The following is a 22,265-nucleotide window of genomic DNA, read 5'->3' on the forward strand; positions in this document are numbered from 1 at the left end:
GTTCAAATCACATCCGTGAAAGAATCTTCCAATCCAGTAACATAAAGTGACCAAGTTCAAATAAAAGTCAGTGTAATGGTGATGGTTCAAAGAAAAAGTTCCGGTTTTGAATCAAACGTGCCCAAAGAAAAACATGCTGTGAAGTGCCTTGGTGACCCCCAATGTGATTGCGCTCACCTTGGAGCGTGTGACACAGGTTTTAATTGTGTCAATACACGCTTTTGGAGCCACCCCTGGGCTCAGTATTAGGTACAGCTGATTCCCACACTAGATTCTTTATGGCTCCACTCACATCAGACCATATAAAAGAAAAAGGCTAATATAGTAAAATACCGTAGGATACTTTTATTAAAATCACATCCAATCCCCACATGGGGTACTCACATTTATAAGGTGCTCATGTGCACCAAACATAACATAGGAAAAAACGGCTGTGCGGCGTGCTGCGGGGTGTGAGAGCTCCACAACCCAGCTCTGTGCTGATCGCTCCGTCCTGGCCCCTCCCCAGGACGGAGCGATCAGCACAGAGCTGGGTTGTGGAGCTCTCACACCCCGCAGCACGCCGCACAGCCGTTTTTTCCTATGTTATGTTTGGTGCACATGAGCACCTTATAAATGTGAGTACCCCATGTGGGGATTGGATGTGATTTTAATAAAAGTATCCTACGGTATTATACTATATTAGCCTTTTTCTTTTATATGGTCTGATGTGAGTGGAGCCATAAAGAATCTAGTGTGGGAATCAGCTGTACCTAATACTGAGCCCAGGGGTGGCTCCAAAAGCGTGTATTGACACAATTAAAACCTGTGTCACACGCTCCAAGGTGAGCGCAATCACATTGGGGGTCACCAAGGCACTTCACAGCATGTTTTTCTTTGGGCACGTTTGATTCAAAACCGGAACTTTTTCTTTGAACCATCACCATTACACTGACTTTTATTTGAACTTGGTCACTTTATGTTACTGGATTGGAAGATTCTTTCACGGATGTGATTTGAACACCTTTATTAGGGCGATTATAGTTTCAATTCGCCCATGCATGTGATTGATTTACTCTGTTTGTGCTTTACGAATATATATATTGTTTTATTTAATTTTTTTTTTTTTTCTTTTTCATTTTAATCACAGTGGATCTACATATGTGTAACATTTTTTAGCATATACACCTTATTAGGAATGATTATATTTTAATCACTGTGGATTGTATATTTATCTTATTACGTTTTTCTATGCACATTGCACTTTGTGTTTTATTGCACTAGTTATTTGTTAGTGTGTTTGTTCATAGGATTCACACAGCAGGTGATCTTAGTAAGTGATCAGAGCTTTAGGATTCACACAGCAGGTGATCTTAGTAAGTGATCAGAGCTTTAGGCTCTATTTGATTTGCACTCTTTATTATCTATGATTTGTACTTAGATTTACAGTTATTCAGTTACACCCCTAGGCGCGGCGCATTTTTTTCATATAATACTTAAGAATCGGCCAATGCTTGGCTATGATTTTTTCAAATTTCTTGTACTGGATACTATAATACATCACAATTTTGAATCCTGCAGTAGTATCCTGGGCATCAGTACTCACAGCCCTATCAGCCACTATAGTGCTTCTATCAACAAGCCTATTTCAGGACACACGAACTAGGAGTAATACTCCCAGACCGAGAGGTCGAGGTGCTTCTAAATCAAAGGGAAGGGGTAGAGGTGGTGGGAATCATCACTCATACCCAGTGCCTGCACAAGGGAATTATGCACAATACCCATCCAGTTCTGATTATTATTCATGGAAACCTGTACCTATTAGGGGGAGAGGACATCAGAGGGGAAGGGGCAATTACCCAATGAGGGTAGCCCCAGTCCCTATCCATAATAGCTTTGCCCCCTTACAAGACCAAGGGGATGATTATCATTGTAGTCAGGATAATTTTTTAGGACAGGAGAAGACCCCCTGGAGGGGTCCTCCTCCTCTTACCCCAACATGGGTGGGAGAAAGGAAAGATTATTGGGCCCCTCAGGGTCAAGCAAAGAATGGTCATTCCAACCTAAAAAGAAAAAACAGAGAGGATGTAGGGGGGGGGGAGACGAGCCCAAAAGGCCAAAACCTTATTAGGAACTGGGATTTTTAACTTGAGTGGTATCCCGCTCACTGATGATGAAACTAAAGTGTTGGATAAAGGCTTGAAGTTCGCCCCTATTGCAATTTCAATACATTTCAGACGTATGTCAATGTACAAAAATTCATTCGTAATCTTAACATGAAAAAGTATTTTTTAACTAATCCAATACAGAGGAATTCTTCTCAATTGAATATGGCACACTCTAACCTCAGGAATAAATCTGTTTTTAATCCTCAATGTAGTGACAATAGACACCTAGAGGTTTTTAAAAATATGGTTTGTAGTGACCTTGAACAATTAAAAATGAAGAAAGTCAGGGATTCCCAATATATCAAAAGGGGTATTGCATCCTTAGAATAAAGGAATGATATTGTGATTCACCCAGCTGACAAGGGGGGGTGGGTTGGTTGTATTAAGTAAATCTTATTACCAAGCAGAAATGTCCCGATTATTAGGAGATCAAGATACATATCAATTACTTAATGGAGACCCTATGCTAAGTTTTAAAAATAGTTTACACTCTCTGATCGAGGAAGGCAAAATTAAGGGGATTCTAAATTCTAAAGAGGCTTCATATTTGGATCCTTTTTACTGTAGGAACCCCATTATTTACTTTTTACCTAAAATGCATAAAAATCCAGAACAACCCCCCGGATGTCCAATCGTGAATGGAATAGACTCCGTGACCTCTCGTTTAGGTCAATATTTGGACTTTTTCCTTCAGCCACTTGTTATTAAAACTAATGCTTACTTACGTGATACCAAGCAGATCATCCAAATTTTAGATACCCTTCCATGTACTCCGACCAGCTTTCTGATAACTGCGGATGTAGGGTCATTATATACTATAATCAATCATGAGGAAGCATTATCTTCGGTTGAATGGGCCCTAGCAGCTACAGATCTTTCTGGAGATCATGTACAATTTTTGTTACAAAGTCTTAAGTTTTGTTTATTGAACAACTATTTCTGGTTCAATAGGGAGTACTATTTACAAATACGTGGTGTAGCAATGGGCGCATGTTTTGCTCCCAGTGTGGCCAATCTCTTAATGGCCCACTGGGATTAAGAAGTTGTATTTCATGATCGTCCACCACAGCTGTCTTTCTATAAGAGGTATATAGATGATTTAGTAATGGTCTGGAAAGGTGATATGCTGAGTCTACAGACATTTATGAATAAACTTAAAAACAACACTAAAAATATCAAGCTTACCTGGACCATTAATCAACAGCAGATTACATTTTTGGATTTGGAAATTTTTAAGAGGGATGATTGTTTTCCTTGTCAAAATAAGTTTATTGAGTATACAATGTTATAAAGATACATAAAGTAAGTTTACAAGGATCTATAAAGTAAGCTCATTGTTTTACAGTAGGGTTTATATAGGTAAATATCATGAAATTTCAAATATTAAACATTGGGTTCACGTAAACCTAAATTAAAGATATATATCATTTCCTTAGTTACTTTTGTAGGTATTTAAATGATTTCTACCTACTATACATATTGTTTACAAGTAGAGTGTATATAGGTCAAATAAATTCTGATAATGAGCTTTAATCGTAAGGTGGAGAAAAGGAAAGAGAAAGAAGAAAAAGGGTTGAAAGGTAGAGGTATGGTCCACAAGGTTGTCCCGCTCGTCAGTTTATTATTCTTTTTAGTTCTCTTTGAAGCCTTAGAATGGGTGTCTCTGTAAGTCATTTAATCTGTTACCATGGCAACAGGACAGAGTCATTGAAGTTTGACAGGAACTGTTGTTTTATCCAAGGATGCCAAAGTTTTTCAAATTTTGGAATTTGATTTTGATCGATGGCGGGATGATTGTTTTCAAACCAGAAACCATTTCAAGGCAACTGATCGTAATGCATATATTCCTTTAAATAGTTGTCATCACAGGTCATGGTTATGTAATATTCCCAGAGGACAATTCATCCGGCTCCGACGTAATTGTACGTCAGAGGAGTTTTTATCTCAGTCTGAGGTTTTAGCAACTCGTTTTAGGCAGAAAGGCTATTCACAGTCTTTGATCAACTCAGAAACTGAGAGAGTCAGGCTTATTGATAGAAGCACTATAGTGGCTGATAGGGCTGTGAGTACTGATGCCCAGGATACTACTGCAGGATTCAAAATTGTGATGTATTATAGTATCCAGTACAAGAAATTTGAAAAAATCATAGCCAAGCATTGGCCGATTCTTAAGTATGACCGGGTTCTCGGTCCAGTACTCCCAAATCGACCTGAGTTCATTTACCGCAAAGCACCTTCACTTCGCGATCGTTTGGCACCTGGAGTTATATATCCCCCCCAAAACAACAGCCAATAGTCTGTTTAGTTTTCTGTCTGGCTTTTACGCATGTGGCAGGTGTGCCACCTGTAAGAATGCCAGTAATAACATCAAAAAACGCAAAGATTTTATCTCCAATGTCACACACAAGCAATATCATATTAAGAATCTCATCACTTGTGCTTCTGTTGGGGTGGTGTATATGCTTGAGTGTGACTGTGGTTTACAGTTTGTTGGTCGCACCTCTAGAGCATTACATGTACGGGTTGGTGAACATATTAGTAATATTAAAAGAGGAGTTAAAACTCACAGTGTTTCCAGGCATTTCAGAATATGTCACCAAAGGGACCCTAAAATGTCTGAAGTTCTGGGGTATTGGGAAGGTTCCTAGACATTGGAGAGGAGGTCATTATATCCACCAGCTTAGTCGCAGAGAATACTTCTGGATTTTTGAGACCAAGGTAATGTCGCCTGCAGGGATCAATGCGGACTTTGACCTGAATTGTTTTATCTCTAATAGATAATAGTTTTAGTGTCTCTTTCTGTGTATTTTATATATATTTACTTTTTTGTAATATATGTACAACACAAGTCTCAAATATGTGCGGTGAAAAACACACACTGAAGTGTGGTGGAGGGATCACTGTCACTGGACTCATCACTTCAGTGTGTGTTTTTCACCGCACATATTTGAGACTCGTGTTGTTGCTAATTTGCACATATTTTGGGACTCTATGATTTAATTAATCAATTTTAAGAATTGCGCAGCACTGTTATTTTTATTATTTATTTAAGGTATTTTGTTTGAGTTAAACCTTGATTGTCAGCTTGCAGTTCGCCTTCATTATATTTTGGTTAGCGCTGAATATCTTTTTATAATTTTTTGATTTCCATTTAATTCAATCTTATTTAGCTGCTGACAATGGATGTTTTCTCTTATGTTGAAATAGAGAAATTATTCTGACAGATGTCTTTTCTAAAGTTACCAATTACTCCAATCAAGGTGATTTAAGTGTTTCATTTAGAAAATTAGGACATCTGTTTGAAAAGAAAATCAAAACTTGGTGGGATATTGTATCTTTTGAGCATTATTTACAAGCAAAGATTATCCCTAGACGATTACAGTGGGATGTACCACCTAATGATGGTTTATTTGATGATTCATCTAATAAGGAGTGGAGCAATTTCTTTGTTGATAAAGGCTTTGAACTATTGAGACTATTGCTCTCTCCTAAACAGAGAAATAAGGAATGGTTGGAAAGTCAGATCAAAGAAATCACAGATCATATTGAGACATTCAAAGATTCTGCTGAATTTATTCAGTTATCAGGTGAATTAAAAATAAAACTTACTAAATGGGATAAGGAAATACAGGATAAAAAAAGAAAGAAGTTCCTTCGAGATATTAATAATTTTGATGCTAAGCAGATTTTCAAATGGCAATCACTTAATGTGATGTAACCTGCTAATACAGATGGATCTTCTAATGATACCACAAATATGGTACTGGGTGTCCCTCCTCAAGGTTATTTTGTCCAGGAAGCGTCTTCGAGTAACTCAAATCAGTTTCAGGACACACGAACTAGGAGTAATACTCCCAGACCGAGAGGTCAAGGTGCTTCTAAATCAAAGGGAAGGGGTAGAGGTGGTGGGAATCATCACTCCTACCCAGTGCCTGCACAAGGGAATTATGCACAATACCCATCCAATTCTGATTATTATTCATGGAAACCTGTACCTATTAGGGGGAGAGGACAACAGAGGGGAAGGGGCAATTACCCAATGAGGGTAGCCCCAGTCCCTATCCATAATAGCTTTGCCCCCTTACAAGACCGAGGGGATGACTATCATTGTAGTCAGGATAATTTTTTAGGATAGGAGAAGACCCCCTGGAGGGGTCCTCCTCCTCTTACCCCAACATGGGTGGGAGAAAGGAAAGATTATTGGGCCCCTCAGGGTCAAGAAAAGAATGGTCATTGCAGCCTAAAAAGAAAAAACAGAAAGGATGTAGGGGGGGGAGAGCCCAAAAGGCCAAAACCTTATTAGGAACCGGGATTTTTAACTTGAGTGGTATCCCGCTCACTGATGATGAAACTAAAGTGTTGGATAAAGGCTTGAAGTTCGCCCCTATTCGCAATTTCAATACATTTCAGACGTATGTCAATGTACAAAAATTCATTTGTAATCTTAACATGAAAAAGTATTTTTTAACTAATCCAATACAGAGGAATTCTTCTCAATTGAATATGGCACACTCTAACCTCAGAAATAAATCTGTTTTTAATCCTCAATGTAGTGGCAATAGACACCTAGAGGTTTTTAAAAATATGGTTTGTAGTGACCTCGAACAATTAAAAATTAAGAAAGTCAGGGATTCCCAATATATCAAAAGGGGTATTGCATCCTTAGAATAAAGGAATGATATTGTGATTCGCCCAGCTGACAAGGGGGGTGGGTTGGTTGTATTAAGTAAATCTTATTACCAAGCAGAAATGTCCCGATTATTAGGAGATCAAGATACATATCAATTACTTAATGGTGACCCTATGCTGAGTTTTAAAAATAGTTTACACTCTCTGATCGAGGAAGGCAAAATTAAGGGGATTCTAAATTCTAAAGAGGATTCATATTGGATCCTTTTTACTGTAGGAACCCCATTATTTACTTTTTACCTACTTTTTACCTAAAATGCATAAAAATCCAGAACAACCCCCCGGACATCCAATCGTGAATGAAATAGACTCCGTGACCTCTCGTTTAGGTCAATATTTGGACTTTTTCCTTCAGTCTCTTGTTATTAAAACTAATGCTTACTTACGTGATACCAAGCAGATCATCCAAATTTTAGATACCCTTCCATGTACTCCGACCAGCTTTCTGATAACTGCGGATGTAGGGTCATTATATACTATAATCAATCATGAGGAAGCATTATCTTCGGTTGAATGGGCCCTAGCAGCTATGGATCTTTCTGGAGATCATGTACAATTTTTGTTACAAAGTCTTAGGTTTTGTTTATTGAACAACTATTTCTGGTTCAATAGGGAGTACTATTTACAAATACGCGGTGTGGCAATGGGCACACGTTTTGCTCCCAGTGTGGCCAATCTCTTCATGGCCCACTGGGATTAAGAAGTTGTATTTCATGATCGTCCACCACGTTTTGCTCCCAGTGTGGCCAATCTCTTCATGGCCCACTGGGATTAAGAAGTTGTATTTCATGATCTTCCACCACAGTTGTCTTGCTATAAGAGGTATGATGATGATTTAGTGATGGTCTGGGAAGATGATATGCTGAGTCTACAGACATTTATGAATAATCTTAAAAACAACACTAAAAATATCAAGCTTACCTGGACCATTGATCAACAGCAGATTACGTTTTTGGATTTGGACATTTTTAAGAGGGATGATTGTTTTCAAACCAGAAACCATTTCAAGGCAACTGATCATAATGCATTTATTCCTTTAAATATTTGTCATCACAGGTCATGGTTATGTAATATCCCCAGAGGACAATTCATCCGGCTCTGACGTAATTGTACGTCGGAGGAGGAGTTTTTATCTCAGTCTGAGGTTTTAGCAACTCATTTTAGGCAGAAAGGCTATTCACAGTCTTTGATCAACTCAGAAATTGAGAGAGTCAGGCTTATTGATAGAAGCACTATAGTGGCTGATAGGGCTGTGAGTACTACTGCAGGATTCAAAATTGTGATGTATTATAGTATCCAGTACAAGAAATATGAAAAAATCATAGCCAAGCATTGGCAGATTCTTATATATGACCGGGTTCTCAGTCCAGTACTCCCGAATCAACCTGAGTTCATTTACCGCAAAGCACCTTCACTTCGCGATCGCTTGGCACCTGGAGTTATAGATCCCCCAAAACAACAGCCAATAGTCTGTTTAATTTTCTGTCTGGCTTTTACGCATGTGGCAGGTGTGCCACCTGTAAGAATGCCAGTAATAACATTAAAAAAAACGCAAAGATTTTATCTCCTTAGATGCAGACAAGCAAAGAAAGTGTTTTCACCGCTCAGGCTGACACTGACCCAGGTGTAAGTAGAAGTTTCAGAGCAGAAGAGCTCCAGGTGCTGGCTGAATGCTAGGCAAAGCAGGCTTGAATGGAGGAGAAGATTCGGATGCCGCACACCGGATGTAGTCAAAAAATTTTCACTTTATTGAAAAAATGGGATCATCAAAATAACAAGACTGTCATGCAGAAAGTACAGATAAGCTGACGCGTTTCGCACTCAGGACTGAGTGCTTACTCATAGCTAGCAAATATTAAAAAGACAAACTTTTATATAGCTCAATGGGGTATCACATGATTGCCCAATTAGATGGTCATTGAGTCTCAGCTGGAAGCCGATTTAATGAGGTCTTGGCATCTGCTGGCTATTTGGTGTGTTGACTGATTGAGAAATGTTTTCAAAACCGTGACATGAAAATAGATGACAAAGAAGGTGAAAAAAGATGTGTATATGCACATGTGTAGGCAAAAAATATATATATATGTGTGTATATATATATGGTGAATCCTATCAATAAACGTGTATATAATAATGAATATGCTTCTATAACGTGTACATATAAGAGGTGATAAGTATAAAAAAAAAAGGGAATTACTATTAGGTGAAAGGAAAAAATGTGTAAAAAATATTTCTCATTAAAAAAGAGAAAATACATTAATAAAAATATTCAGACAACGTGCAAAGTAAATGTGAAGAATGAATGTAATAAAACTATATGTGAACAAAATATATAAATATGATGAAGCTCTCTGTAATATGCCGGTGAAGTGGATGAAACTCTCTATAATAAGCCAGAATAATACAGATGAAATATAGAGCAATGTGACCTGAAATAATGCGTGATATGCCCGCGGTTGATAACACGGTACATATAGGGCCCTATAATATTAGAAATAAACTGTGGGATTCAAAGACATAAAATCACGCTGATAAGGGTTGCCCTGATCTGGTCAAATGGCAGTGATATATGCAGGGTCCCAGTAGACTGACTTGTAACGTAGTGATTCTAAATGATGAGCCTGGCTGAGAGCAGGGTGTGTGTGGAATTTCAGGAATGAAGCAGCTGTGTTCAAGGTAATAGAACGCCGCTAATCTGTATCACACTAAATGTCTAGATGGAATTATAATGATGGTAATAAAGTTGGTAGAGGTCTCGGCCAGTCACCTAAGTTTAAGGGGTCACAAAAAGGGACAAATGAAAAACAAATAAGGTACTATAGGCTGGGATACGAAGGCATAAAATCACGCTGATCAGGGTTGCCCTGATCTGGTCAAATGGCAGTGATATATGCAGGGTCCCAGTAGACTGACTTATAGCGTAGTGATTTTAAATGATGAACCTGGCCATGAGCAGGGTGTGTGTGGAATTTCAGGAGTGAAGCAGCGGTTTTTCAAAATAATAGAGCGCCGCTAATCTATGTCACACTAAATGTCTAGATGGAATTATAATGATGGTAATAAAGTTGGGGGTGGTCTCGGCCAGTCACCCGAGTTTAAGGGGTCACAAAAAAGGACAAATGAAAAACAAGTAAGATACTCCAGGCTGGACGAAAATGTTACCAGACTGAGATCGTAAAAATTATCCGGACAGACAATTAAGTTAAAAATATGTTGGTATGTGATCCATCTCGGGTGGCTCATATAAAAGCATGTCTCAGTATATGTGTGTCAGCAAATGCCAAGACCTCCAAACAAAACATATTAGAATGATACATCTTATGAGTCCACTAATACAATGCTCATATATTAACACCGGCAAGTGAAACAGATGAAAACAGGCATATAATGATCGGCGTGGATCCAATCTATAGAGACGATGAGAAGAAATGTTATAATGCTGCATTCTAAAGAGAAACAACTACATATTCATATTGCAACATTACACTCGCAAAATAAGCACTGAACACAAACGGTACAATGTATGTCAGCTTATGTACATATAAATAAGCTTAATATATCTGAATTTTGATCCCAAGGTGTCCAAAAAAAAATATATATATATATATGGACAACAAGGTGTACAAAATGTGAATGAATGAAAATGGATAAAATGAATAAAATAAAATAAAGTAAAAATGAAAAAGTGTGAAGACATATTGCGTAAAAACCTAATATATATATCAGGTGTTTCCTACACAACTAGAAAGATGTATAGGACAATGAAAATTTCCATATATATCTATGTGATGAAGAATGAGCTAGAATAAAAGTAATAATAATGAAGTAAAATTTTGAAACCTCATGATACAAATCATGAGTAATTATCAAAAGAAAACGAGGAAAAGGTAGATATAATAACACAAAAATGTGTGAAAAACGAGATGGAATAAAACTATTTATCTCAATGTTGTCGCGATATGCATCCTCAGGTAAAATTAGCTTGTACTTTAGTCAGGTATATAAAACACCCGAACATGATGGATATCGCGAAACAATAAAAGATATTGTATATTGCTATTGTTAATGTAACCTTTTGCAAACATCTATTATTGGCCATAGTTCCCGAATTCCTGCTCTGCCATAGTTACTATACTGAGTATGCAGAGTAGGGGAACTTGTCGGGCATATATACCAATCAAGGTGGTAAATATTATATATTCATGTATAAGATTGGGTATGTTTGTACATGGGCCCCAATGGTCAGTAGATGGAAAAAACTCCTTTTTTGGCACCATCTGACCGGAACACAAAACAAAAGAAAATAGAAAATGGCTGACAAAACGTAAAAATGTAAAAAATAAACATGAAATGTTCTTTATAAAGACTCATGATAGTGTAGGTGTTGTGACCATGTTCAAGCAGTATAGGAAAGTTACTCATAAAAATAGGAAACATCCCATTCAAAATTGAGGCCCAAGGGAATTCTCGTATTTAAAGAGAATATCCAATAAACTTCGCGTTTGCAAAGCAGTTGGAACCTGTCTCCTCCCCTAGTGGGGGTGACAATTTTCTCTATACCTTGGATATGGAGACTTGTAACGTCTTTCTGGTGTGCAAAAATCCAATGTTTTGCTACGTTAGTTAATCTGTCCTTCTCAATATCATATAAATGGTCATATAGACGGTCCCTGAGGCGGCGTGTTGTCCGCCCGACATACTGGATCTGGCAAATATCACAAGTAATCACATATATTATAAACTGGGTGTTGCAGTTTATGAATGAGGCGATATTAAAAACTTTGCCATTTGTACAAGATTGAACCTGCTTGCCCTTTTTTATGTGACTACAGTAGTTACATCCTTTTTTGCCACATTTATAGTTACCCTTAAAATTCAACCAGTTGGCCTTCCTTTGTTCAGATACTACTAGGCTGGATGAAAGTGAATTCCCCAGGGTGGGAGCCCTGCGGGAGACCACTTTAATCCCTTTGGACAGTATATTGTTAAATGCAGCATCGTTGTATAAGATGGGAAGGTATTTGGTGACAATTTTCCTAATTTGGTTGAATTCTGCACTGTACGGTGTAGAAAATACTGGGATGTTAATGGAAGGGGGGCTAATGTGAAGTTTATCTTGTAATAATGTATGTCTAGGGATGGTGCTGGCTTTGTCAAGTGCTCTATTAACTAGAGCTGTACCATACCCCCGGTTTCTAAAACGCTGGGCCATACTGTGTGCCTCTCTGTGAAAACTTTCAGGGGTACTACACAAGCGTTTGAGCCTCAAAAATTGTCCATACGGAACACCTCGTATGGTATGCTTGGAATGTGCTGAATCTGCTCTAAGAAGGGCATTCCCAGCAGTGGGCTTCCTATATAAGGTGGTATGGATGGAGTTGCCTGTACCAGTGAGCTTAACATCCAAGAATTCGATGCTGTGAGGTTGTAAGGTGCCTGTGAAGTTCAAGTTAAGATCATTGTTGAAATATGAAAGCCAGGTTCCTAGATCAGCATCTGCATCTGATGTAATAAACAGGAGGTCATCAATGAAACGGCAATAAAAAACCGTATCTAGTCTGCGGGGGCTATCACTTCCAAAGATGCGAGACCTCTCCCACCAACCCATAAAGATGTTGGCGAGGGAGGGCGAAAATTTGGCGCCCATAGAGGCCCCGCATCTCTGGAGGTAATAGCCCCCATCAAACATGAAAAAATTGCATCCAGGGGCAAAGATTTTGATTTATTTCAGAGGTTGGTGGAGGGGGAATTAACTCGCTTGGCTCACAGTTGCCATAGAAAACCGATTAAAGATAATTTGACACAAAATGAGAGATTAGCCTTAAAATCACTAACAGCAGACACTAGCATAGTTATCAGGAATGCAGATAAAGGGGGGGTAGTGGTTGTCTTGGACACTGACATGTATATACAAGAAGCTTTACGTCAGTTATCTGACACACAGACCTACCAATTACTTTCATCCAATCCCACACGCCCCTTCAAACACAAACTTTCTGCCCTTTTAGACAGAGCGGTATCGATGGGTATTTTTTCACACTCAGATAAAGAGAAGCTTATTCCTGAACATCCAATCATGCCTATATTCCACCATTTACCCAAGGTCCACAAAGGTCTCCAGCCCTTAACAGGCCGGCCCATTGTAGCAGGCATCGGTTCACTTAACGAACGCCTGGGCGAATGGGTGGACTCCCAGTTACAGCCCTTGGCCACCAGCCTGCCTGGCTACCTGAGAGATACCAAGCAGTTGCTTAGTAAATTACACCATTTACGATGGGAGAGTGGATATAGGTGGATCAGTTGTGATGTCACCAGTCTCTATTCTAGCATCCCACACAATCTGGGCATACAGGCAGTTGCTTGGGCTCTCAAAGAATCAGGCAGATTTTCTCTCATTTTACAAGATTTTATTTTACAGGCATTAGATTATTTACTCACACACAATTTTTTCATGTTTGATGGGGGCTATTACCTCCAGAGATGCGGGGCCTCTATGGGCGCCAAATTTTCGCCCTCCCTCGCCAACATCTTTATGGGTTGGTGGGAGAGGTCTCGCATCTTTGGAAGTGATAGCCCCCGCAGACTAGATACGGTTTTTTATTGCCGTTTCATTGATGACCTCCTGTTTATTACATCAGATGCAGATGCTGATCTAGGAACCTGGCTTTCATATTTCAACAACAATGATCTTAACTTGAACTTCACAGGCACCTTACAACCTCACAGCATCGAATTCTTGGATGTTAAGCTCACTGGTACAGGCAACTCCATCCATACCACCTTATATAGGAAGCCCACTGCTGGGAATGCCCTTCTTAGAGCAGATTCAGCACATTCCAAGCATACCATACGAGGTGTTCCGTATGGACAATTTTTGAGGCTCAAACGCTTGTGTAGTACCCCTGAAAGTTTTCACAGAGAGGCACACAGTATGGCCCAGCGTTTTAGAAACCGGGGGTATGGTACAGCTCTAGTTAATAGAGCACTTGACAAAGCCAGCACCATCCCTAGACATACATTATTACAAGATAAACTTCACATTAGCCCCCCTTCCATTAACATCCCAGTATTTTCTACACCGTACAGTGCAGAATTCAACCAAATTAGGAAAATTGTCACCAAATACCTTCCCATCTTATACAACGATGCTGCATTTAACAATATACTGTCCAAAGGGATTAAAGTGGTCTCCCGCAGGGCTCCCACCCTGGGGAATTCACTTTCATCCAGCCTAGTAGTATCTGAACAAAGGAAGGCCAACTGGTTGAATTTTAAGGGTAACTATAAATGTGGCAAAAAAGGATGTAACTACTGTAGTCACATAAAAAAGGGCAAGCAGGTTCAATCTTGTACAAATGGCAAAGTTTTTAATATCGCCTCATTCATAAACTGCAACACCCAGTTTATAATATATGTGATTACTTGTGATATTTGCCAGATCCAGTATGTCGGGCGGACAACACGCCGCCTCAGGGACCGTCTATATGACCATTTATATGATATTGAGAAGGACAGATTAACTAACGTAGCAAAACATTGGATTTTTGCACACCAGAAAGACGTTACAAGTCTCCATATCCAAGGTATAGAGAAAATTGTCACCCCCACTAGGGGAGGAGACAGGTTCCAACTGCTTTGCAAACGCGAAGTTTATTGGATATTCTCTTTAAATACGAGAATTCCCTTGGGCCTCAATTTTGAATGGGATGTTTCCTATTTTTATGAGTAACTTTCCTATACTGCTTGAACATGGTCACAACACCTACACTATCATGAGTCTTTATAAAGAACATTTCATGTTTATTTTTTACATTTTTACGTTTTGTCAGCCATTTTCTATTTTCTTTTGTTTTGTGTTCCGGTCAGATGGTGCCAAAAAAGGAGTTTTTTCCATCTACTGACCATTGGGGCCCATGTACAAACATACCCAATCTTATACATGAATATATAATATTTACCACCTTGATTGGTATATATGCCCGACAAGTTCCCCTACTCTGCATACTCAGTATAGTAACTATGGCAGAGCAGGAATTCGGGAACTATGGTCAATAATAGATGTTTGCAAAAGGTTACATTAACAATAGCAATATACAATATCTTTTATTGTTTCGCGATATCCATCATGTTCGGGTGTTTTATATACCTGACTAAAGTACAAGCTAATTTTACCTGAGGATGCATATCGCGACAACATTGAGATAAATAGTTTTATTCCATCTCGTTTTTCACACATTTTTGTGTTATTATATCTACCTTTTCCTCGTTTTCTTTTGATAATTACTCATGATTTGTATCATGAGGTTTCACAATTTTACTTCATTATTATTACTTTTATTCTAGCTCATTCTTCATCACATAGATATATATGGAAATTTTCATTGTCCTATACATCTTTCTAGTTGTGTAGGAAACACCTGATATATATATTAGGTTTTTACGCAATATGTCTTCACACTTTTTCATTTTTACTTTATTTTATTTTATTCATTTTATCCATTTTCATTCATTCACATTTTGTACACCTTGTTGTCCATATATATATATATATTTTTTTTTGGACACCTTGGGATCAAAATTCAGATATATTAAGCTTATTTATATGTACATAAGCTGACATACATTGTACCGTTTGTGTTCAGTGCTTATTTTGCGAGTGTAATGTTGCAATATGAATATGTAGTTGTTTCTCTTTAGAATGCAGCATTATAACATTTCTTCTCATCGTCTCTATAGATTGGATCCACGCCGATCATTATATGCCTGTTTTCATCTGTTTCACTTGCCGGTGTTAATATATGAGCATTGTATTAGTGGACTCATAAGATGTATCATTCTAATATGTTTTGTTTGGAGGTCTTGGCATTTGCTGACACACATATACTGAGACATGCTTTTATATGAGCCACCCGAGATGGATCACATACTAACATATTTTTAACTTAATTGTCTGTCCGGATAATTTTTACGATCTCAGTCTGGTAACATTTTCGTCCAGCCTGGAGTATCTTACTTGTTTTTCATTTGTCCTTTTTTGTGACCCCTTAAACTCGGGTGACTGGCCGAGACCACCCCCAACTTTATTACCATCATTATAATTCCATCTAGACATTTAGTGTGACATAGATTAGCGGCGCTCTATTATTTTGAAAAACCGCTGCTTCACTCCTGAAATTCCACACACACCCTGCTCATGGCCAGGTTCATCATTTAAAATCACTACGCTATAAGTCAGTCTACTGGGACCCTGCATATATCACTGCCATTTGACCAGATCAGGGCAACCCTGATCAGCGTGATTTTATGCCTTCGTATCCCAGCCTATAGTACCTTATTTGTTTTTCATTTGTCCCTTTTTGTGACCCCTTAAACTTAGGTGACTGGCCGAGACCTCTACCAACTTTATTACCATCATTATAATTCCATCTAGACATTTAGTGTGATACAGATTAGCGGCGTTCTATTACCTTGAACACAGCTGCTTCATTCCTGAAATTCCACACACACCCTGCTCTCGGCCAGGCTCATCATTTAGAATCACTACGTTACAAGTCAGTCTACTGGGACCCTGCATATATCACTGCCATTTGACCAGATCAGGGCAACCCTTATCAGCGTGATTTTATGTCTTTGAATCCCACAGTTTATTTCTAATATTATAGGGCCCTATATGTACCTTGTTATCAACCGCGGGCATATCACGCATTATTTCAGGTCACATTGCTCTATATTTCACCTGTATTATTCTGGCTTATTATAGAGAGTTTCATCCACTTCACCGGCATATTACAGAGAGCTTCATCATATTTATATATTTTGTTCACATATAGTTTTATTACATTCATTCTTCACATTTACTTTGCACGTTGTCTGAATATTTTTATTAATGTATTTTCTCTTTTTTAATGAGAAATATTTTTTACATATTTTTTCCTTTCACCTAATAGTAATTCCCTTTTTTTTTTGATACTTATCACCTCTTATATGTACACGTTATAGAAGCATATTCATTATTATATACACGTTTATTGATAGGATTCACCATATATATATATATACACACATATATATATATTTTTTGCCTACACATGTGCATATACACATCTTTTTTCACCTTCTTTGTCATCTATTTTCATGTCACGGTTTTGAAAACATTTCTCAATCAGTCAACACACCAAATAGCCAGCAGATGCCAAGACCTCATTAAATCGGCTTCCAGCTGAGACTCAATGACCATCTAATTGGGCAATCATGTGATACCCCATTGAGCTATATAAAAGTTTGTCTTTTTAATATTTGCTAGCTATGAGTAAGCACTCAGTCCTGAGTGCGAAACGCGTCAGATTATCTGTACTTTCTGCATGACAATCTTGTTATTTTGATGATCCCATTTTTTCAATAAAGTGAAAATTTTTTGACTACATCCGGTGTGCGGCATCCAAATCTTCTCCTCCATTCAAGCCTGCAAAGATTTTATCTCCACTGTCACACACAAGCAATATCAGATTAAGAGTCTCATCACTTGTGCTTCTGTTGGGGTGGTGTATATGCTTGAGTGTGACCGTGGTTTACAGTATGTTGGTCGCACCTCTAGAGCAGTGTTTCTCAACTCCAGTCCTCAAGGCGCCCCAACAGGTCATGTTTTCAGGATTTCCCTCAGATGAAACGACTGTGGTAATTACTAAGGCAGTGAAAGTGATCAAATCACCTGTGCAAAATAATGGTAAGCCTGAAAACATGACCTGTTGGGGCGCCTTGAGGACTGGAGTTGAGAAACACTGCTCTAGAGCATTACATGTACGGGTTGGTGAACATATTAGTAATATTAAAAGAGGAGTTAAAACTCACAGTGTTTCCAGGCATTTCAGAATATGTCACCAAAGGGACCCTAAATGTCTGAAGTTCTGGGGTATCGAGAAGGTTCCTAGACATTGGAGGAGGTCATTATATCCGCCAGCTTAGTCGCAGAGAATCCTTCTGGATTTTTGAGACCAAGGTAATGTCGCCTGCAGGGATGAATGCGGACTTTGACCTGAATTGTTTTATCTCTAATAGATAATAGTTTTAGTGTCTCTTTCTGTGTATTTTATATATATTTACTTTCTTGTAATATATGTATCTTATGATTATATATTTAGTATTGTTTCTTGTGTGGAAACAATAAGATGGCCGTGGATTGATGTCATTTTTATCTATTTTTATTTATTTTTAATTTTAGTAGAGTGCTCCTTTAATTTTATCCATCACTATAGGATTAGTCATGGGGGCAATTTCTTAATTATTTTTATTATATAAGTTTTTTATGAATATGTGAGGATAAATTTGTTCTCTATATTTAATTTTGAAATTTGTTTTAACCTCATTGATATAAAATTTATGGGATGTTATTGTAGTAATAATATGTATAGATGTATAATGGGTGGATAATTAATATTTAGGTTATTATAATGATGATGTAAGTACTCTTCCGCAGCAACCTAATTCTTCCAGAGAGATGCACTTTATTGACTTCCAACACAGAACAAAGTCCAAAGTCCACAGATGACAAAAATCCAACATAGTAAATATAATTTAGAGTCCCATTTTTCCTAGATCTACACCTTCATAGTCACACACAGACAAGACTGACTGAATGCTTGAATAGTCCCCCCTGAAATACTAGTACACTAGGAGGGAGTTTCTGCTAGGTCAACCCAAAATACTCTTTGATCTTATTGTTACCCCCTCAAGTCTAATTACCATCAATAAATACTTCTTCTATGGTCCTTTAAACAATGTACCCTTTGAAATGTTCAATTAGGTTTACAGGCCATACCTCACACACCTAGGTAGACTTGCATAAGATCAACATATCAAAGGGTCTTCAGCTGTCCCCTTGATATGTTAAAATTCAGTTGGCTTGGACAACTCAACTGAATTTCTGGTCAACATGGCACTCCAATACAACATTATACATAAATCGGCCAACATATTACAACAGTTATGCACTTTTTAGTCCGTTCCACCCAGCGGTTCTACGGGTTAGTATAAGGTTCTCTTTATGTAATATGAGCTGTGATTCGATTGCTGTATTCCCCAGCCCGATTCGCTAATTGGTAGTTACCGTGGATACATATATACAAAGCAGGCCGTCTATGTGTATCCTACCTCGCGCTGATGTAGTCCCGCCCACGGACGTAACGTGTATAGGGGTCAGGAGTCATGTATGACGCCACCCGCGAACATCTTGTTGGTTTTGTTTACATCTCTCGTCTGTACGCCGACACTCGGGTCTGAGTGCGGCCAAATGTAAGTTTAAATTCATACGATTTTTGGACAATAAACAGCTTTTAAACAGTGAGGACTAGATCGTTTTCCTCTGTTTTCATATTATGGTTACACTTACTGAATGTGGATCTGAGGACCGGATGACCCTTTGGAGTGCAGGGATCTTCTTTACCTGGTGATCTGTTTATGGTTATGTGACCTGTTTCAGGTCGAATAGATGAGGTGAGAGGCCATATATTTCCTGTGGTGGAGGGATCACTGTCACTGGACTCATCACTTCAGTGTGTGTTTTTCACCGCACATATTTGAGACTCGTGTTGTTGCTAATTTGCACACATTTTGGGACTCTATGATTTAATAAACAATTTTAATAATTGTGCAGCGCTGTTATTTTTATTAAATCCCACCATAGGCATGGATCATGCAGACATTGTGCTTATTATGCATAAGAAAAAGTTTTTTGTTGGCAGATTGTGGTGCTGTTGGTTAACGTAGCCCCTTGTGAGTAGTTTACATGTTAATGTGGTAGATGCATTTGGTTACAGGTGTCCCTGTTATACCTCAGGCGTCTGTGTTACATCGCTATCATTGGAGGTCCATGGCTTAATCTTCAGCCTTGCATATTATGCAGGGTAACGCCTCCCACTCCGGGGTGTGTCCCTTTACAGCTGACTAAAGTCAGCAATTATCTGTCAGCTTCTATTTAAGGCTGATAGTGGTAGCAGTAATTATTGTTGTGGCTAAATCTAAGGTGAACGCTGCTAGGTAAGTCTAACTGAGTGTGCCATGATAGTGATTCTGATTATCCTTGTCAGGGTTATTGATGTGAGCTATGGAACTATAGAATATTAATATATATTTTTTTACTCTGTAGACACCTCTGTTGACATTGTTGCCAGTGAATGTTGATTATATCTGCACTGAGGAATTGCATGGTAACTGATGTTAATCTTCACACTGGTTTATTGGTAAGCTAATTGGCAATTCATTTTCTGACAATATATCATGATTTTTTACTTCAAATTTTAGACTATTCACTGCTTTGGTTGTGGAAAAGATCTATGGTCCTAATAAGCCACTTCACGACTGACTCTTACCTGTATACCATTAAGGTATTTGATTTTGTTTATCTTTTTATTTAGCGATCCCTATGGTTAGATAGAATTTGTTATATCTTATATACTGCTCATTTTATGTCTGTTATACTTTCTGTAGGAGTTAGTTGGATAACTAGCCATATTGATTAACATGGCATATTGGTTATTAACTCTTATCCTGGTGTAGTGACTCTGGGGATACTTCTGTCCAGTAAGTAGGGTATAATTATGATTGACTGGAACCTAATATTTAGACATGTGCGATTAGTTTTGTACGAATCAAACATTTGTACGAATTTCTGTAAATTCGTACATTCGGGAGGATCCGAAATACGAATTGCTATCCTTCAGAACTTTGTACGAAATACGAAATTTAGTTTACGAATTTCGGATCCAAATTCCTAACGAACATTCGTAATTGTTACGAAAAGTTAACAAACCTAAAAGTTAAAAACCCAGGCAGTCAGCACAGCACAAGGATGGTGGGAGCCCCTCATAATGATAAATTCATCATAACGAACATTCGTAATTGTTACGAAAAGTTAACAAACCTAAAAGTTAAAAACCCAGAAAGTCAGCACAGCACAGGGATGGTGGGAGCCCCTCATAATGATAAATTCATCATAACGAAAATTCGTATTTCTTGCAAAATTTCGGACACGGATTATGAAATACAAATGAATTCTAATACGAAACGGAACGAAACAAAACAAATTTATTGAAGGCGCACATGTCTAGAACCTATTATTACTATGCTTCATTTTTGGAGAGTGATTTTCTATTCTGTCCCTCTTATAGAATGGGGAATGTAGATTTATTGGCTGAGATATCTGGGGAGGATATTGCTGACCTAGACGCCTTTGGATAGCACATGGCATGTTACATGTATGAGCGCGCTCTCTGATATGTGAGTGGCACTGATATTACACTGTTCTCCATATTATTTATGTGTACTATATTACTAAATATTTTGCTGCATTTTATATCCATTGCTGAAACATGATGTTTCCCTCCTTGTCTCTTAAACAGAATCCCTCTGCTTACAGTCAGGGTATTAAGGTCCTGAGGAAGCATAAAGTAAAACGTCGACCTCTTTGACCCAGCAGTAATATGTTATATACATTATGTGGTTATATCAATGAGAGCTCTAATTTTCTTGTTTTTATTCTGTATCAACTTTTATTCCTGTTAAAACATCTGTAATAAATTTGAATTTCATAAGATTATGTAGTGTTCCTTTTCTGGTACCAGTACAGTCCGCTCAAATGGTCATATATCCTTTAAACAGTCTATATATGGATGTGGTACCCCTTTAGCTATCCTTTTTTTTATAATTTGATAACTCAACTGTCATAAGCAAAGAGGAGAGACTCCCCTTTGCTTATGGCAGACATCACCTGTTACCACAATCTGATGCATTTCAACCACAATTTACAAGACTCTGGTCCGGCCGCACCTAGAGTATGCTGTCCAGTTCTGGGCACCAGTCCTCAGAAAGGATGTACTGGAAATGGAGCGAGTACAAAGAAGGGCAGCAAAGCTAATAAAGGGTCTGGAGGATATTAGTTATGAGGAAAGGTTGCGAGCACTGAACTTATTCTCTCTGGAGAAGAGACGTTTGAGAGGGGATATGATTTCAATATACAAATACCATACTGGTGACCCCACAATAGGGATAAAACTTTTTCGCAGAAGGAAGTTTAACAAGACTCGTGGCCACTCATTAAAATTAGAAGAAAAGAGGTTTAACCTTAAACTACATAGAGGGTTCTTTACTGTAAGAGCGCCAAGGATGTGGAATTCCCTTCCATAGGCGGTGGTCTCAGCGGGGGGGCATTGATAGTTTCAAGAAACTATTAGATAAGCACCTGAACGACCACAACATACAGGGATATACAATGTAATACTGACATATAATCACACACATAGGTTGGACTTGATGGATTTGTGTCTTTTTTCAACCTCACCTACTATGTAGCTATGTAACTATATAACCAGAAAGTCTCGCTCTTTCTTAAAGATAGTCGTGGGTTGGAAGCAGTCTTCTAATACACTGAGCAAAATT

The 22,265-nt window shown here is 38.2% G+C and overlaps 1 long non-coding RNA gene across 2 annotated transcripts; it reads left to right on the forward strand.

Moving 5' to 3' along the window:
• Positions 1-19,796: 19,796 nt before the first annotated feature.
• On the forward strand, positions 19,797-21,421 carry LOC141134557 (uncharacterized). Of its 2 annotated transcripts, none has more exons than XR_012243203.1 (4): positions 19,797-19,868; positions 19,978-20,038; positions 20,133-20,215; positions 21,230-21,421. It is a non-coding gene; the product is annotated as an uncharacterized lncRNA (long non-coding RNA). The 2 variants fall into 2 exon arrangements; XR_012243202.1 differs by lacking the exon at positions 21,230-21,421 and adding an exon at positions 20,999-21,107.
• Positions 21,422-22,265: the final 844 nt, after the last annotated feature.

Source organism: Aquarana catesbeiana, linkage group LG03, assembly GCF_042186555.1.
Source record: "Aquarana catesbeiana isolate 2022-GZ linkage group LG03, ASM4218655v1, whole genome shotgun sequence".
In the NCBI taxonomy this organism is placed as follows: domain Eukaryota; kingdom Metazoa; phylum Chordata; class Amphibia; order Anura; family Ranidae; genus Aquarana; species Aquarana catesbeiana.